This window comes from Syngnathus scovelli, chromosome 8, assembly GCF_024217435.2.
Source record: "Syngnathus scovelli strain Florida chromosome 8, RoL_Ssco_1.2, whole genome shotgun sequence".
NCBI classification, from domain to species: Eukaryota; Metazoa; Chordata; class Actinopteri; order Syngnathiformes; family Syngnathidae; genus Syngnathus; species Syngnathus scovelli.
This window is the reverse complement of record NC_090854.1, coordinates 2,267,701-2,287,932: the sequence shown is the minus strand read 5'-3', so window position 1 is coordinate 2,287,932 and position 20,232 is coordinate 2,267,701. Positions and strand designations below refer to the sequence as shown.

At 47.1% G+C, this 20,232-nt stretch overlaps 1 protein-coding gene and 1 long non-coding RNA gene across 14 annotated transcripts in view; both read left to right on the top strand.

Moving 5' to 3' along the window:
- Positions 1 to 20,232, top strand: part of LOC125973212 (interleukin-10 receptor subunit beta) — a 165,289-nt gene that overhangs the window by 76,236 nt on the left and 68,821 nt on the right. The window lies entirely within an intron of this gene.
- The window catches only part of LOC137840539 (uncharacterized), a 41,002-nt gene continuing 23,040 nt past the window's right edge, over positions 2,271 to 20,232 (top strand). Inside the window, exon 1 of the long non-coding RNA XR_011087270.1 lies at positions 2,271 to 8,862. This is a non-coding gene — a long non-coding RNA (uncharacterized lncRNA). The remainder of the gene's footprint in view (positions 8,863 to 20,232) is intronic.

The window sequence follows — 20,232 nt, the reverse complement described above, 5'->3', positions numbered from 1 at the left end:
GGATGCAGGTGAGGCAGTGCTTCTGAACCTCTGGATGAAGTATAGGTCCCGTCCGATGGTGCAGCCATGTTGGTAGTAGAGCCCTTACCTTGAAAACGGCTCTCTCATCCTAGCACACAGCGGTGATGTCCAAAGCTCCCATCCAGTTTCCTCCTGGAGAGCAGTCGTCGTTAATGCATTTGTGGGTCCCGTTACCTTGGATGTAACATGTGTAATTCACTCCAGCTGGTCTCTCTGTGTAGGCCACTTGTGGTATTGTTCATCCTCAAACAGTCACATTGAGATTTGCCCAGAAGAGCTCATCATAGGCACCGTCTGCAAGTCCAGAGCGGGATGGGTCGGCATCACTGATTGTGACAGCTCGGTGTTGATATCCAACTCCTCCCATGGATGCCATACATTTCGCTTCAATGACATTCATTGCTCTGGCCTCCAAGTGACCTTGTGTGGAGGAAGAGGGGAGTTTCGAACACACGTAATGTCCCTCCTGTGTGTGAGCTCTCACAGTGACCTTCACATACCAGTACCAAGTGTTGGTTTCGTATGGGTTTCTGGGGTCCCATGACCAGTCCTATAAGTTCTCATCATGTGACCATCGTTTTCCACGCTCAACATTGTCATTTGGTCTGTTCAGATGAGTCCATAGACCATAGCACGCTCCAAACACAACGCAGCAGAGGATCCATCTGGCATATGGATCCCCATTGCTAGTAGGATACACCGGGACATCCCCTCGCCTAGCGGAGTGGGGATCGTTGTTCACTTCACCATCATCGAGACGCCCCACCACTCCGAATTAGGGGTCCAGCACCCTCTGCAACTTGCAATGGCTGAGGTGAATCCAACTGGGCCGTACAGCGATCTTCACTGCAGTAGTCAGCAAGACTTGGAATGGTCCCTCCCGTCGTGGCTGGCCCAGTTCTTTCTTTTGATGACCTTGATGTAGACCCAGTCTCCTGGATTGATGGGGTTGTCGACCTGTGAGGAGGAAAGATCAGGCGGCAGTAAATTTGTCTTTGACACAGTTTGAGCGTCCTGATCTAATATAATCTATATATATATATATATATATATATATATACCGTATTTGCCGGTGTATTGGTCGACCTTTTTCGATCCAAAATCGACCGAAAAAAATCGACCTCGACTTATACACCGAGTCATAAAATTTAACTTCGTATTCATCGCTTCAAATGTGATGGTAACCAAGGCCGTTTCTCATGCATCTCATTGTGTGTTGCACTTAGAAAATTTGAACCGGGCGGCGTGCGCGAGTGCGCGGCCCGCTGGAAGTCCAATGAGGCGCCGCGATCTCCTGCGCGGTGCTTATAAAGTGCCGATCCGCTCGGCTTGGAGCTATTTCCGGCCTCCCGTTGGTGCCGGGCGGCGTGCGCGAGCTCGCCGGCCGCGATCTCCTCCGCGGTGCTTATAAAGTGCCAATCCGCTCGGCTTGGAGCTATTTCCGGCCTCCCGTTGGCGCCGGGCGGCGTGCGCGAGCTCGCCGGCCGCGATCTCCTCCGCGGTGCTTATAAAGTGCCGATCCGCTCGGCTTGGAGCTATTTCCGGCCTCCCGTTGGTGCCGGGCGGCGTGCGCGAGCTCGCCGGCCGCGATCTCCTCCGCGGTGCTTATAAAGTGCCGATCCGCTCGGCTTGGAGCTATTTCCGGCCTCCCGTTGGTGCCGGGCGGCGTGCGCGAGCTCGCCGGCCGCGATCTCCTCCGCGGTGCTTATAAAGTGCCGATCCGCTCGGCTTGGAGCTATTTCCGGCCTCCCGTTGGTGCCGGGCGGCGTGCGTGAGCTCGCCGGCCGCGATCTCCTCCGCGGTGCTTATAAAGTGCCGATCCGCTCGGCTTGGAGCTATTTCCGACCTCCCGTTGGTGCCGGGCGGCGTGCGCGAGCTCGCCGGCCGCGATCTCCTCCGCGGTGCTTATAAAGTGCCGATCCGCTCGGCTTGGAGCTATTTCCGGCCTCCCGTTGGTGCCGGGCGGCGTGCGCGAGCTCGCCGGCCGCGATCTCCTCCGCGGTGCTTATAAACAGCCGCATGCGCACGGCCTCCCGGAATTTGAACACATTTCGTCAATAAATTTCGTATATTGAATTTTGAAGTTTAATATAATGCAACAATTGAGCTCGACTTATACAAAGGATATATCATAAAATCGTAAATTTCCGTCGAATTTTAGGGGGTCGACTTATACACCGAGTCGACCTGTACACCGGCAAATACGGTATATGTATATATATATATATATATATATATATATATATATATATAATGATATAATCTGCCAAGGACTGCAACTTTCGTAGTCAATTGTAGTGCCCATTTAACTGGCAAATAGGAGTGTTTGCGGGAAGAGTTTGAACACTTCCTAATGATTCCCTCTAACCAAAGACTACTTATGACAGGGGCTTTCCCATTTATTGCCTCCTGGTTTAAAAGAGATTGTCTTATCCATGCCTTCTTTCTCCTCACACGCCCGCACCCACACAGGGTGTGCGCACACACACACACACACACACACACACACACACACACACACACACACACACACACACACACACACACATCTGCACGCATACACAAAACGGCACAGAACACACAGACAAAGGTATTCTAATCCATCTCTCATGTAGCTTCTTTTGATAGAATCTCCTATTGGCAACTGTATAGCAGACGTTTTAGCATATAATCCCATACTCTGCTCTCTCGTTTCTACTTTTTCATGTCGGTGCAGTCGTAGGTGGCCCCTATTGCAGTCATTGTCTTGTTAACTGTCGCCTTGTGTGACTCTTATGCATGATTGTGTGAAAGTCAAAAATTGAACGTACCTAACTTTCTGACCATCCAACCAGTTCTGACCAGTTCATTTTCATCATTCTGAGTTCCTCCGCTTTTCACTGTCTTTTCCGTCCCCGAGGATGTTTTATTTCCTCCGGAGTGTACTTGTCCCCCTCCAAGCACAACAGCAGTCTTTTCTTGTCCTTCGCCAAAGGTCAAAGGTGCTTCAGAGCCAGGCACCATTTCGTAGTAGTTCACGGCTGCAGGCAAAGTCTCGGATTGAGTTTCAGGGACCCTGACACTGAGAATGACAGGCTGGGACATCAAACTTGTAAGACTATCTCCAAATGTAGCTCTCGCCATCAATTTGCTAGTAACGTTTGTTTACCAAAGTTCAAATTCTCCTAATAACAGCGATCTCATTTCTATATTGTAAGTCCTGCAACTCATCTTATTTTCGAGCTACATTTTATCTATAGTTCCAATTTAATGGGACAGTACGTTGTCTACAGTATCATTATTGAAAATTAGTTCATCGAGGTCTGTGTTCCACATCTAGCCCTGATATATGTCTTGACCTCTTGAATGTTATTAACTGTGTCATGCTTGCTCAAAAATGTGACTTAGAATATGGTACTGTGAATTCTCAGTCTCTCCAATCAAATTGGATCCTACTTCTTAGTTCTTATCGTTCTCATGTTCCTGTTAGTCTGCAATTGTCCAAATCAAAAATGATGTTTTCTTCTAACTGTCTTTCTTTTGAACCTCTAAATCTCTTGTGTTGCTAACCTATCCACACCAGAAAACCATTTAAAGGGTCTTAAAGAAAGGACCAACAGATTACTCCCAATACGTATGTCCTCATTATTTACGAGAAAGCACTCCTTTCCTCACTTGGGTGGGCGCACACGGGGCTGCTGGACGATCTATGACCCCACAGTCAGCCTCCCCAACTCAACACGGTGCATCTCTTGTCAGTTGTTAATGTAAACCAGACGTATCTCGTGCCAATTAGTCTACGTTCATGGACCAAGGCCCAAACAATCCCTCACGAACCTGACCCAAAACATGACCCGGTCACACTTACGCTTACTAGTGAGATATACATTGCATGATACCAGAACAAAAAATTTACCACAGTATAACACCAAATGTATTCGAAAATTCATTGTCATAAAGTGTTGTATTATTACTACCTTCCACTATCTATCCTACTCACTCCCTCCTTCTGAGGCTTGGCAACGCCCATGCCTCACACCTTGACAAACTTTCTGGGAGAATGTGTTCTTTACTATATACGATTCCATCATCATTTAATTTGACTTTCTTTCCAAAACACTTCTCAATTTCTCAGTTCACACATCTTCTACATGTGTTACTCGTTCTCCAGTTTTTTTCTCTAGTTAATTATCAATCCAAAAACTACGTTTTTCTTTTTAGCATTTAACTTGCTCAAAATCACTCTTTCATCAAAGTCGCTCGACTAATTTTCCATAGTAGTCGCCAACGACTTCAACCATTCAACCTTTCATTCGGGCAATCATTCATCAATGCTCATCATATGCATCTCACACAGTCTCGAAAAAGGAGTCTTCCTATCACATTGGTCCCAATTCATCCAAGCTCACCACACAACATTCATATATCATTTTCAACTCAAGGTTCCTGGTAGAACAATCCACCAATTCAAAAAAACAACTTAACTAAAAAAAACTACTGGCAAATTAATGTGAATTTTTTTCTTTGTTTTTAAATTTGAAGAGCTCAATCTCTTAGATTTAGTTTACATTTAGAATATTGTATAATCTTATAACACAACCAATCAATTATTCCTATTAAATGTAGCGCTGCAAAATCTTAAATTCACAATTTAGCGTCTTCCAATTCCTGAAAGCATGTTCTATTTACTTCGAATTTCTCATGAGGGCTCGACACTAACATGCACTAGTGTGGATTAGTTTCTGCTCGCAAACAGATTTCTCTCTTTTCCTCTCATTTTTAGCTGTCAAAATTGTTTCTGTTCTGCGGTGTAAATTGAATAGACAACAGTCTAGCAAATTTCTTTATACTAAAAGTTTAGCCAATCTTCATCATTTTAACACATACGCACACACATGCACAGCTCTCGCGTGCGAAAGGTAGGTCCCAGCACTAATGATTCGTCACAGGTTGGCCATTTCCCGCGGTCGATCATGAGCTGGTCCGTCCCACGCACACGAGGACAGCACAAAATTTGCAATTTTTAACTTTCTGGTCACACTTCAACTTCCAACTCCCTTTTTACTCCATACTTTTTCTTCCACTTTGTCATGTATTGCATACAATTAAGAAATCTACTTGCCATGTACCTCTCATCTCAAAGAAGAGCAGAGCAAGAGATTTACCGTTCTTATTTCCCATCTTAATTTTAGTAATTTAAGGTTTTACAATTTTTTTCACATTTGTTTTCTTTGTGGATCCTCAATGCAGGTTTAAATTGACATTTCAACAAATTACTAGCCTGTTTTATTGCCGTGGATCAATGCTAGAACTGCTATTTAGTCAATTTATCCTACCAGTCACACACTCAATCGCACTCAAACTCCAGCGCTTTTTAGGCCTATCCAGGGTTGGGTGTAAAACCTTCCCAAACAGCTTGGAAAAACGGACAAAAGAAAGAATCTACGCCCTTCTTCAATTAAGAAAAAGAAGCTCTGTTTTTCTTAGCCCGTTCCTTCCACTGGGATTTGAACCCAAGCCAGATCCCTCAGCTCGGAAAAACAGACAAAGAGTCTACGCACTTCTTCGATGAACGAAAAAGAAGCTCTGCTTTTCTTAGCCTGTTTCTTCCACTGGGACTTGAACCCAAGCTGTTCTCGTGCACCGCTACGTTTTACGCGTTTCACAACAACACAATCACACAACTTCAGGCCTTCAACTTACTTGTCCCCTGGTTCGTTGCACTGCCGGATCCCGCCAATCCACCTCTGTCAGACGAAGGCAAACCTAAGATGCTGGCCCAGCGAAGCATTCTCTTCCCAGGTCTTTCTTTACCAGGTCCTCCTAATGGACGCTGGCTTGTCGACAATGCAGCACGTCCTTCTTCGTCAGCCAGATAGCGGGTATGAGGGATCCCGGGTTTCGGCACCGAAATGTTAGAGTTGTGCTCACTCCAACTTATTTTGCCAGAACCACACGGAAGACAAGTAAGTCCTTTTAGACACCTGCAGGTGGAGAGTCCATTCGTCGCTGTGCGTACAGCGATGATCGAATGGAGATCTGACTCTCCCTCCTGCAAGAGCATATTTATTAAGAAAAACAGAGTGGGGGTAAGAGTGGACTAGTCAAAACATAGCAAGGGGTGTTTTACGACTTTGTGTAGGATGGGACAAGCTAGGTTATTTATTACAGGTTGCATTCCGACATAATCATACGATAAAGATAATCTGGAAAACCCTGACAGGTATAACCACCCTAAACGACCTACACGCACACACACACATGCACACACACACACACGCACACACACACACACACACACACACACACACACACACACACACACACACACACACACACACACACACACACACACACCATCATCATAGGCGGTCACTCGTGGTCGAGTATGACTGTCCCCCGTCTAGGTCCTTGGTCCTGTCCCCGTGTTGTTCCTAAATTGTTTCAGGCGTATTTTGGATACCTTTACAGGGTTTTGCACCCTGAGTTATTGTTAAAAGGTTTCAGGGACTTTTTAACACTTCAGATGGGCGTGAAGGCCGATCCTGGACCCGATTGTTCTTGTGCAGTGTGGACAGTTGAATGTGGTGGTGGCCTTGGGTTGGACCTGTTTGGTGGATGATCTCTTCTTTCTGAGTCTGGGCTTGTCTTCTGCAGTACAGTGGACGTCAGCATTACAAAGTGCAGAACCCTCACGGACAAGGTTTCTCCATGTCAACCTATCTTTTGCCATGTCTTCCGAGGTTTTAAGGTCTATGTGGAACCTTCTGATGTTTGTTTTAATGTTGTCCTTATTCCTCATCATCTGGCTTCCTTGGGCACGTTTTCCTTCAACAAGCTGGGAGTAGAGAACTTGTTTTGGAAGTCAGAGATCAGGCATGCGGACAACATGACCAGTTCATCTGAGTTGGTGTTGTACGATGGTGGCAGTGATGGTAGGGATGTCAGCCTCCTCCAGGACGCTGGTGTCAATGAAGATTTTTGGGGGTGGGACAGCAGTACCTTTTGGTGGTGGCTGATGGAGGATTTGAGTCCTTTTTACTGTATGTTGATGGCTAGACCAAGCTGTTTGTATGCTTTTGCAAAGGCAACCAGAGTGCACTGTTTATAGGAACACACAAGGTTCTCCACCACGACACTTATAATGATGCGCCTGCAGCCACCACACCTGATTCCAATGGCATGGAGGACCACGGCGACTGGAGGCTACCCTCTGTTGCAGACTTCATCCGCCTTCAGTGCCGTTGTGACGTCATCTTTTGCCACATCCACCGTTGAGGTTTTTTCTTTTGGATCGCGCTTTGTCTGGAACCTCCCCCTTGACCTTTCCGCCATGGGTAACCCTACCAGGAGTTTAAGCTCCAGACAGTTTTGCTTTTGGGTTCATAGGAACACTTAAGGTTCTCCACCACAACAAGGTGGCAATCCAGGGAGAACACACACGCACGCACACACACATGCGCACGGACACACACACACGCACACATGCACACACAGTGGGGAAAATAAGTATTTGATCCTTCACTAATTTTGTAAATTTGCCTACTGACAAAAAAGCAAACAGTCTATAATTTTAAAGATAGTTTTTTTTTAACAATGAGACAGAATATAGAAAAGAAAATGCAGAAAACCACATTGTACAAAAGATATAAATAGATTTGCATTTCATTGAGGGCAATAAGTATTTGATACCCTCCCAACCATTAACAATTTTGGCTCCCACAGACTGGTTAAATACCACTCCTGCTCCATAGACACAATGTCATCTGCAGCTAAGTCAACTGTGTAAATTGAATAAAACCCCTCTCCATGTAATCAATCAGACTCCAAATTTGACACTGGTTAGCACGTCCGCCTCACAATTAGAAGGGTGCAGGTTCGATTCCACCTTCGGCCCTCCCTGTGTGAAGTTTGCATGTTCTCCCTGTGCCCGCATGGGTTCCTCCCACATTCCAAAAACATGCTTGGTAGGCCGATTGAGAATCCCAAATTGCCTCTAGGTGTGAGTGCGCGTGTGAATGGTTGTTTGTCTCTGTGTGCCCTGCGATTGGCTGGCAACCAGTTCAGGTTGTCCCCCGCCTACTACCCAGTGACTGCTGTGACAGACTCTCGCACGCCCGTGACCCCAGTAGGGACAAACGGTATAGAAGATGGATGGATGCTGCTGCAATGGTTAAAAATCCTGCAGTGCCCACAAGGTTCCCCTGCTCCAGAAGGCACATGGACAGTGTCAAAGTAATATTTCATTATGATTTATTATGTGTTATTATACATTTGTGATCACTGTGGAAAGTGTGTAGTGAATAAGGAACAGAAGCAGAGGAGCCGAAACCTGTTGCCTTTGTTTGGCCCCAGCTGATCTGAAGCCGGTGATAAGAAGAAACCACCGGAGAAGACCTTTCTGCTATTAGATGATATGATGAAATGACGTGCAAAAGAGCTTATCTGCTAATGTCTGCTTGCAGAGACTCTGCAAGAAACCCCTTAGATAACCCCTTATGTGACTTAGGGACCTCAAACCAAATAAAAGTGAGGTTGATGGGAGAGCTGATTAGAGTAGTTGAGAGATCAGCATACGGCTCTCCTATTCTCCTTGTAAGGAGAATAGGTGAGAGAACAGCATACAGCTCTCCTAATTCTCCTTGCAAGTAACTGGAAGCGTCTTCTCTCCTCATTGTTTGTGAGATGTTTAGGAAATAAACCTAACATAAATTGGTCCTTCGAGCCGGATCGCAAGATAGTACCTGATGTTCCCAGAGGCGGAGGCGACAACCAGGAAAGACCGTGGCCACGACGAGTATACCCTTTACGGGACTAGGAACTGAGGGTTGACGCGAGACCGGAGGAGTGAAGACTTTTTCAGTGAGTGAGTGAGCGCGCTCATAGGGTGTGTGTACGTGTGCGTGTGTGTTGCGCACGCAAATGAGAGAGAAAGGGCGACGGTGTCCTGTGTATTTAATGCACTTAAATTCATTGAAAAGGGCGACGGTATCCTGTGTATTTAGTGCACTTAAACTCAGTAAAAGGGCGATGGTGTCCTGTGTACTTAAACTCCGTAGGAAAAGCAATGGTGTTTTGTGCACTTAATCTCCGTAAAAGGGCGACAATGTCCTGTGTACTTAAACTCCGTAGGAAAAGCTACGGTGTTTTGTGCACTTAAACTCCGTGAACAGGGCGACGGTGTCCTGCACGTGCTTAAACTCCGTGGGTAAAAACTTGACAATACTAGTCCCTATCAAGTGAAGAGAGACAGAATAGTCTATTCTAAAAAAAACTGGGAGGGCGGCGGCGTCCTGTACGTAAGAAAATCTGGATGTCATTTGCCCAAAGAAGACATGTTGATAAAGAAAAGAAAAAAAAAGGGGGCGGAGTATGCCGTAGAAGGCATCACATCTCACAAAATAGACGTTGAGGATTTTTTCCAACAGATGGAGGATCTCAGAAGATCTTACCATCTTAATGGGATAGATGTCCAATAAGTGTGGATAACGCATGCAGGCCTGTTGATGAATTTATTGACCGCTGTCCAGCTGCCTGAGCAGATAGCTCCATCCATCCATCCATTTTCCGAACCGCTTAGTCCCCACGGGGGTCGCGGGCGTGCTGGAGCCTATCCCAGCCGTCATCGGGCAGTAGGCGGGGGACACCCTGAACCGGTTGCCAGCCAATCGCAGGGCACATAGAGACAAACAACCATTCGCACTCGCACTCACACCTAGGGACAATTTGGAGTGATCAATCGGCCTGCCAAGCATGTTTTTGGGATGTGGGAGGAAACCAGAGTGCCCGGAGAAAACCCACGCAGGCTCGGGGAGAACATGCAAACTCCGCACAGGGAGGGCCGGAGGTGGAATCGAACCCGCACCCTCCTAACTGTGAGGCGGACCAGCTACCCAGTGCGTCACCGAGCCGCGAGCAGATAGCTACTATATGCAAATGTTCTGCCCATACGACGGGCACAGATGACGTATGGGTGTAATTTGTTTTTCAAAAAAAAACTTCACCAAGAGCAGTAAAGATCGGCGAGAGGAAAACGTGGATACACCTTACGCATTGAAAGAAAGTCATCTCCGCCGAGTCACCTGAGAAAGAAGGGTAAGCAAAATCTGGCGGAAAGGTGGGAGCAGAATTCTAGTTTCTGAAAATACCTGACGGTCAGTGAAGGTTTCAGACACCCGACCTATTTAGGGGTTTCTCGGGGGACGTGACTATGTCGGGTTACACAAAATATATCACTTTATTCATGTTTGCGTTTTCTAAAATTACAGAACCAAAAGAGGCTGTCTATGTTCCCGCAGGCCAGCTTACTGAGGGAAAAAAATGGGCTTAAAGTCCCTCCAAAATACCATACATCAGGAATATTGAAAAAACTCAAAAGGAAATTCTGAACTGATGACATGTTTTTGACAGTGACAGGCGTTTCACAGATTGGAAATAATTGTCTCTTATTGACTGAGTCTGCAGCCAAAGTTGTAAAGTACAGCTGTGTAACATGTACGTATGTATAAAATTGATGGGGGGGTCTAAATTATATAAACAATTAAAGGAGGCAGAGGGTTCTTGTGCATTAGTGTCATTGCTTTTACCAGTCTCTATTTTTGCAGCTACGGCAGATGAATCGATGCCATAGGGGTACCGCGAGGCGTACCAGATGAGTATAAGTTGGCTAACCAGATTGTGGCAGGGTGGGAGTCCATTTTCATATGGGTCATGGCCAACTTAAATGTAGATCGTATCAACTACGTTCACTACAATGTGCAAAAGCTTGGAAATTACACCGAGAAGGGCTTCATTGCGGTAAGGGAACAATTGGCTAGCACATCCTTGGTGGCGTTCCAGAACTGCATTGCAATTGACATGATTTGTGCTATGTTTGGGAGTGCATGTTGTACATTTATTCCTAATGACACTGCACCTGATGGGTCTCTCAGCAGAGCCATACAAGGTCTTCGGATGCTGAATCACAAATGAAGGAGCACTCAGGAGTGGACACCTCCATCTGGTCTGATTGGGTCGACAAGACCTTTGGAGAACATACAAAATTGTACTCTATTTTGATATCAATATCTGTTTTCACAGCTCTCCTCAACTTGTGTGGTTGTTGCTGTATTCCCTGCATCCGCACTCTGCTAAACTGACTTATCTCAACTGCCTTGGCGCCCACAAATTCTAAATTGTGTGGAATGTACCCAATGCTTATTGCAAGTCCTGAGCTGAAGAGAGGTGGTGACACTGAGGCCCAGGGCCTTGGGGGAGAATATCTTACTATCCTAAACCCTACTTCTCGGCATCTACATGTGTATGAAAACTACATTGGTCAACCAGTAGATGAATTGATTGGATAAAACCTATACCAGAGTCTTTTTAAGGGTGTTGGGACAAATGAAGAATCAAAATAATAAAAAGGGGTAAATGTTGTAGTATGATTTATTATGGGTTATTATACATTTGTGGTCGCTGTGGAAAGTGTGTAGTGAATAAGGAACAGAAGCAGAGGAGCCGAAACATGTTGCCTCTGCTTGGCCCCAGCTGATCTCAAGCCAGCAATAGTCGGAAACCACCGGAGAAGACCTTTCTGCTGTTAGATGATATGATGATATGATGAAATGACGTGCAAAAGAGCTTATCTGCTAATGTCTGCTTGCAGAGACTCTCCAAGAAAAACATGTAAACAAGTGCTGATTTCCCCACCCCCCGGATCTGCCCAAATTTTTGTTTCTAAAAAGGTGCATATTGTCTGGGTCATTAGGTGTCCCTAAGTACGAATATGCCGCGCTTTTTTGGTTATGACATCACGTACACGAGATATGCGGCATCTATATATAGACGATGGGCTGATACGTGCACAAAAATTGGAGCATTCTGACGATTTACAAGTGTAACGTGATGTAATTTATTTGAATGTTCAGAGTTAGTTGTGTTTCACACGTAACAGCTGTCTGCAACATGAAAGGGACCATTTCCGCAATTTTCAATGGGCATGCATGCGCAACGCCTCCAGTCAACGGCGGCCGTCATCCCCAGGGTATGGGGACCAGTCGTAAGAAAATGCTGAAGTTTCTATGAACACAAGTTGGGTTTCATAGCCGTATGTATTTGCAACAAAACGGTACAAAACCACGGTACAATAAGCGCAGTGGACTGAAGATTGCGGTACCATAAACGCAGTGGACGGCCGTGATTTGTAACTCAGCAGTGATCATGTTCAGCCTTGCGCCGCCACTTCCGGTCAGAAAACGGATCACGCGACCAGTGCTTCTCACACATTCTATTCCGGCTGGTGGTAACCACGGAAACACTTCATGCACATTGCCACGCGGCACTTGGAGCACGCACTGGACGGACGCGTCTTGCAAGTCGGCAGTGCGCACTTTTGGCCTTGCTCCGCCACTTCTGGCCAGTGCTCCATGCCGTGGAAGCGGGAGTCATCGGCAACTGCGCACCGGCGCGGTCTGCCCACTCTCCGAGCTCGAGTGACGCCTGGTGCTGCAAGCAGAGTTCGGCCCACCTCGCGTCGGAAGTCCAGCAGAGACATCCCGCCGTGCTCATCCAGCCGGTGCAGCACCCATGCATTGAAGACGGCCGCGTCCAGCATCCAGGTGAATATCGGCCACCACCACTTCTTCCAGCACATGTTGATGCGGTAGAGCCCGATGCTCTGGTCGGCGCGGTCCCTGCCGCCCATGCTGCGGTTATACAGCTGGACAACAAATGGCTGGTCCACTGCCACCTTCTTCTTCTCCTTCGCTGACCAGCGTGACGCCTTCTGCAGAGGATGCTCGGAAGCGAGGGTGGAGGCGATGGTGACCACGGCGTTATCCTTCCACCGAGTGAGGGCAATCTTGTTTGCCGTGTCGTACACGACAGACACGGCACCACGCGGCTTGCTCTTCATAGCCTTCTGATCTGTGATCGGGCAAGAGCGCGGGATGCGGTTTTCTCGGATCGTCCCCGTGCAACCGTAGCCCCGCCTGCGCAGCTCTGCAACTAGCGGGAGGCCGGTGAAGTAGTTGTCGATGTAGACGCGTAGCGGAAGTGCACGCACAGCATCGGGGAGGTCGTCCAGAAGTCGAAGGAGTGTGCCACCGCCCTTGCCGAACTTGCGTTCCACTCGTCCCCTGGTAGATGTCGAAGCGGAGCAGGAAGCCGTTGGTCCCACTGTTCAGGCACCAGGCCTTGAAGCCGAACCGCACCGGCTTGTTTCGGATTGCTTGCTTGCATCCGTGTCTTCCAAAATATTCAATCATTGCCTCGTCCAGATCAACATTGCAGTCCATTGGATACGCCTCCCCGAACCGAGCGTTGAGGATGTCCATCATGGGACGCAGCTTTGTCATCCGGTCGCTGAGGTTCAGGTGCGCGTTGTCGGCGCAGTGAATGTAGCGGATGATCTCCTCGAACCTGTTGCGTGATATGGCCCCAGCAACGAGGGCGCACTGGAGATCTTCATCTGTGCTCCAGTAGTGTCGGCGACTGGGGAGCGAGTGGTAACCCGAGAGCAGCAAGATCCCCAACACGCGCTTCAATGCTACATTGGAAACATAAACTCCAACGGGGTTTTGCTTCTTAGCAAATGTGCTCAATACGACCTTACCATCACCAATACCATCTTTCGCCAGAAAAACAAACTCAAGGGTTCATGGAGACACCCTCGCTCTAAACAATGGCATCTCATTGACTATGTCATTGTCAGAGCCAGGGATCAGCGTGACGTGAGCATCACAAAAGCCATGATGGATTCAGAGGCCTGCTGGACAGATCACCGCCTGATACGATCCACGATGTCCATCAGACTCAAGAGGAAGAGGAGACTGCAAAAGAAGCTGAGCCGGCAGAGACTAAACCTTGAGACCCTGAACGAAACTGCCGCCCTGCAGCTGTTTCAGGCCTCTCTTAGAGAAAGCCTTAATCAGGAATACCCTGAGAACATTGAAGAATAGTGGAGCCTGCTCAAATCTTCCATCCTCGATACCTGCAGTGCCACTTTCGGGTACAAGTCCAGATAGCATCAGGACTGGTTTGATGAGAACGACACAGAGATAGAACAGCTCATCTCCAAGAAAAGGGAAACCTTTCGTGTTTGGCAAAATGACATCACCTGCAAAGCATTGAGACAGGCTCACTGCAGAGCCAAGGCTGACGTCCAGAGCCGAGTGAGACAGATTAAAAACTCCTGGTGGACAGAAAGGGCACTGGAAATCCAGAGTTTAGCAGACTGGTGACACCAGAGGCTTTTTCAGCGCTACTAAGGCTGTCTACAGCCCAAACCATCGCGGCCAAAACCCCCTACGCTCTAAAGACGGGCATGAGCTGTTGCAACCGAGAGAGCACTTTCAGGAACTCCTCAACCGTGACAGCACAACTCAGTCAGATTTCCTCAGTCACATCCCTCAGAGTCCCATCAGGGAAGACATGGGTGAACCTCCCACTTTAGCTGAGGTCCAAGATGCCATCAGTAGCCTGAAGAACAACAAGGCCTCTGGGCCAGATGGGATCCCAGTTGAGGTCCTAAAGGAAGGTGGACCAGAGCTCCAGCGCCACCTCCATTCCCTCTTTCTGAAGGTCTGGGGAAAAAGAAGTACTCCCCTCGGAGCACAGGGACGCTCTGATAGTGACCATTTTCAAGAAAGGGGACAAAGGATTGTGGAAACTGTAGGGGCATCTCGTTCCTTTCAACAGTTGGCAAAGTACTTGCTCATGTTCTTGCCAATCACCTACTGCCACTGTCTGAGGAAGTTCTCCCAGAATCGCAGTGCGGTTTTCGTCCATCTAGAGGCACAGCAGACATGATTTTTACAGCATGCCAACTCCAAGAGAAATGCTGTGAGCATATACAGCCTTTGTTCATAGCTTTCATAGACCTGACAAAGGCCTTTGACACAGTGGATCGCCAGGCCCTATGGAGCATCCTTCTGAGGTATGGTTGGCCGGATAAATACGTCAGAATACTGCGATTATTACATGACGGAATGACAGCCACAGTGCTCAACAACAGCTCCTTGACTGAGCCTTTCACTGTAGAGACAGGGGTCAAACAGGGATGCATCATTGCATCCACCCTTTTGTCTGTCTTCATTGCCGCCATACTCCACCTCATTGACGAATAACTACCACAGGGAATCCCAATTTGGTACAGAACTGATGGCAGGCTCTTCAACCTTAACAGGTTCAAAGCCAAAATCAAGATCAGAACCACCACGATCGTGGAGCTTCAATATGCAGACGATAATGCCATTGCAGCACACTCTGCAGAAGATCTCCAGGGCATCCTGAACTCTTTCGCTAAGGCATACAGAGCCCTGGGTCTGACCGTGAACATCAAGAAGACCCATGTGCTACATCAACCCCCACCCAACCAGCCATCTCCTCCGCCCATCATAAATGTGGACAACACTGCACTTTAATATGTTGACCACTTCCCCTACCTCGGCAGCCTTCTCTCCTCCAAAGCGGACATTGACTCTGAGGTTAACCATCTCCTGAGCTGTGCCAGTGGAGCGTATGCCACAGACCTCCGGGTTGACACCAAGCTCCTGGTTTACAAAGCTGTGGTTCTCCCCACCGTACTTTATGGGGCAGAATCATGGACAACCTACAGCAGGCACCTAAGAGCTCTTGAACAACACCACCAGAGAACCTTGAGGAAAATACTCAGGATCAAATGGGAGGATAGACGCACAAACATCAGCGTTCTGGAGGAAGCCAGGATACCGAGCATCACCACGTTAATAATGCAGCACCAATTCCGATGGACAGGACATCTCATCCGCATGGCTGACACCCGCCTCCCCAAACAGATGTTATACTCCCAGCTGGAGAGAGGTCTGCGAGCCCCAGGTGGGCAAAAGAAACGTTTTAAGGACAACCTCAAGACCAATCTCAAGAAATTCCAAATAATATCTCAGGACTGGGAGCGCATCGCCTTGAACAGGAACTACTGGAGGGCAGCGGTGCAAGAAGGTGCAGCACATCACGAAAAGGAACTCTGCCGTGTCGCAGAAACCAAACGACAACTCCGTAAGGAAAGACAAAAACAGGCTCCAGCACCACTTTCCCCTGCCCACACTGCACAAAAATATGTGGATCCCGGATCGGCCTCTACGCCCACCTGTGGACCCACAAGTAGACGACCCAGAGAAGAAGACAGTCATACTCGTCCCGAGTGACCGCCAATGATGCTGACATGTATATATATATATATATATATAAGGTATTGGCCCGAATATAAGACGATGTTTTTTGCACTGAAATAAGACTGAAAAAGTGAGGGTCAAGGGCAGCTCGGTGGCGCACTGGGTAGCACGGTCGCCTCACAGTTAGAACGGTGCGGGTTCGATTCTACCCCTAATTTGCATGTGGTCCCCGGGTCTGTGTGGGTTTTCTCTGGGCACTCCGGTTTCCTCCCACATCCCAAAAACATGCTTGGTAGGCCGATTGAGCACTCCAAATTGCCCCTAGGTGTAAGTGCGAGTGTAAATGGTTGTTTGTCTCTGTGTGCCCTGCGATTGGCTGGCAACCGGTTCAGGGTGTCCCCCGCCTACTGCCCGATGATGGCTGGGATAGGCTCCAGCACATCGGCGACCCCCGTGGAGACTAAGCGGTACAGAAAATGGATGGATGGAAGTGAGGGTCAGCTTACATTCGGGGTCTTGACCAGTGGTTCTTAACCTTTTTGGAGGTACCGAACCCCATCAGGTTCATTAGTGCATTCACCGAACCCCCGGGGAGGGGGCGGATGTGTTCGGCCATCCGCTGCCGGGGGGGTGTAGGGTACCGTTGTTTTCGGCCATCCGCTGACGGGGGGGTGGGGTGCTGCTGGTGTGTTCGGCCATCCGCGTACGAGGGGGTGCGGGGCACAGGGCCGGGGCAATGACATACCAGCTCTGCTGAAGCCAACTCACCGAACCCCTGGGGTTCGATCGAATCCAGGTTAAGAACCACTGGTCTAGACATTATACCCATTCACAACGCTAGATGGCGCCAGATATCTTTAAAGTGAATGCTGAACTTAACTCCCCAGGCCAAAGGCTGTCACAAAGAAGAAAAATAAAAATAGCTGTTAGAAAGGTTCCTATGTTGATGTTAAAATGTTGGAAAGTTACGTCACCGCGCCTTGAGTCTCGCTTGAGTTACCTCAGCTTATCGCGATTGTTGGAGCTTGTGCGCAGTGGTAAGTTAAAGGTTGCTTGTATCGACTGAGTATGTTGCTCGTATGCGTCTTTGACACAAAATGAGTATATACATTTAATTGTTACTCCTGTCTACTGTTGTGCCATTTGTCTGGTCACGGTTTGTTTCGTGTGTGTGCCGTTTGATTGATAGCTTCGGCGCGCTCCTTTAAGTTTGCCTCGCATCGTACGAGTAGCCGTTATGCAGCGGCACGGCGACTAATGGTCACCAGCAAATGTATCTTGTTGTCTCAATGACTTATGTTTCGTGTGTTGCAGAGAGTATTTCATTTATGGTTATTTAGTATAGCGAGACCGTTACGCGCAGTTAGTTATGTGATGTGTGCCGTCTACTAGTGTTGTGTGACGCCAGAAATTGAGCGTTGAGTTACGTGCTGTTGCAGAAGCACAGAAACACACACAAACACACACACGTATAATATTTATATTTTTAGTATTTACACAATCTTTTCTGAATGTTGTTTATACTATTAATTTATTATTTACATGTTTGAAACTATTATTTAATTTTCTAATACAACATATGCACTTAAATGGTTTCATATACATTTATTGATGCACAAAAAATGGACAGATGAGAGGGTGACCATACTTCGCGGATTTCACTTATCGCGGGGTGGTTTTGGAACCAATTATTCACGATAAATGAGGGATTACTGTATTGTTTAACGGGTTCTTTTAACACAAACAAGATATTTAGGTTGAATTACCTGACATGTTTCGGCTTGTATTTCCGCCTTCATCAGAGTGAACAAGTGAAAACAAAATGAACGTAGTACAACTATAGGGATTACTGTATATTACTGTACCCCAAGACCACTCGCGATAGGTGAAAATCCACAAAGTAGTCACCCTCTCATTTTTAACGTACCGTATTTTTCTGACTATAAGTCTCGTTTTTTTTTTTTCATAGTTTGGGTGGGGGGGCGACTTATACTGAGGAGCGACTTATATATGAATTTTTTCACAAATTTTCAAAATTCCCTCCAAAAAAGTGAAACCGCGATAAACGAACCGCGATGTAGCCAGGTATTACTGTAATTTGAATTTCAAGTGACGTCAGCGGCGCGGCGGTTGTTTACATAAAGGACAAAGATTCGATCACGGGATGATGAAGGGCCCCACGTACTACCGGCATCATGAGCGGCTTTGTTTGTAAGTGACACGAAGAGTTTGAATGATTTAATGATTTGGAGTCACACAGAAGGTTTGAAAAACTATTATGGCTTTTACTCACGCCCGGTCCTACTCTATGGATCTCTCTTTCACCTCCGTGGATGGAAGTCGGGGGCCGGCGCTCCACCGGGTGGCTGTCCAGGGACGGTGGATGGGGCTCGGACATGGCTTTTACGCACGGCCGGTCCTGCTCTACGGAGCTCTCTTTCACCTCCGTGGATGGAAGTCGGGGGCCGGCGCTCGGCCGGGTGGCTGTCCGGGGACGGATGGGGCTCGGACATGACTTTTACGCACGCCCGGTCCTATTCTATGGAGCTCTCTTCCACACACCTGGAAGTCGACGCCGGTGCTTGGGGCCGTGTGGCGGTGAACTATTTGTTATAGTTATTTGATATATTTTATTTCGTGTAGAAACTTTTATATGTTTTTATTGTTATATTTCAGTAGTTGTTGGCTCGTTGAACTCTTGTTTTGTTAAATAAAGAGCCGTTTACCAAACCCATGTCTTTCCTTGTACTTTTAACGCTACAATATTGTTATATACTAGATCTGTGGAATAACGACGAGGCTGACGTCAGCAGCGCACGCGCGGCGTTGTTGACAAAGGACGAGGAATTTGATCGATGGATTTAATGATTTGGAGTGACACAGATGGTTTTATAAACGTGTTATTTATGTAATAGTTATTTGAATAACTCTGAATGTTACGTCAGGCCCGTTCTCAGCTCTTCGTTTGTGTTTATGTCACATTAGCATACCTATCGTTTAGCCCAGGGGTGGGCAAACTTTTTGACTTGCGGGCCGAATTGGATTCTAAATTTTGACCGGGGGGCCGAACCAGGAGCAGATGGATGTAGTGTTTGTGTGAAGTAATATAAATGACCTGTAAAGGTCATTGCATAAAAGGTTTTGGCCTTTAGTAGGTAGTAAAGCATGGATATTCAAAAAAAGTTTTTTGAAAACAAATGCATTTATTAACAGCATTAAAAAAAAAAACATCCCTAAAAAACTGCTATCAGTGATTCTCATAAAATACGACAATGTTATTATGAATAACAGTCTCCATCAATTCAGTGCCTGGAGGTCAGATTAATGAAAGATGTATGTTTATCTTATGAGATCACATCAAACGGCAAACATTCTGACCAAATATATCATCTTGAAGAATCGGTGAAAGCATACATCCAAATAAAGTAATCAAAACGGCAACACGGTGAGGGGTATCTGAAAATCAGAGCAGAGTTTTAACTCACAAACACCTGGTAACAGAGGTGAGGAAACGGGAAACACTTCCTTAAAGTAAGCCTTAAGAACTTTACAGGTTAAGATTAGTCACAAACAGGTGGTGCATCAATGTCCTTGAGCATCCTGCATTGTTTGAAAATGAGAATGGTCGCTAGTTTCAATCTCTGCTATTTGTACAGATCATATTCAAAATGCATTTTTTTACAACAAACTTTAAAACCTCCCCTTCATTTTCAGTGGGAACAGTGTTGTTGGTCTCCCTTTTTTTTGCTAGTATGTCATAGTCTGGAGTAAAATTTGTTGTGGCAATTCTTAGGAGAGATCCGAGGTGTTGGTCCGTTTACCTAGATCTGTGACGGGTTGATGTTGATGTTCATGTGGCTGAACGTCACGTCGCGTACGTCGAGCCAAATTGGCCACTCTTTTTAAACACTCGGCACTCGGTGTCCACCTTGCTTTTCCTTGGGCAACTCATTTTAATGGAAGGATTCCAGGGGAAGGTTTGTGGGTGGCTTTAGCGTAAAACTGTATCCAAAAGCTCGGCGCGCAAATTACAAGAATGCTGTCGTCACAGCCCACGCTCTAAATTCGGCACTGATACAAATAGAGCGCGAGTGCGCCA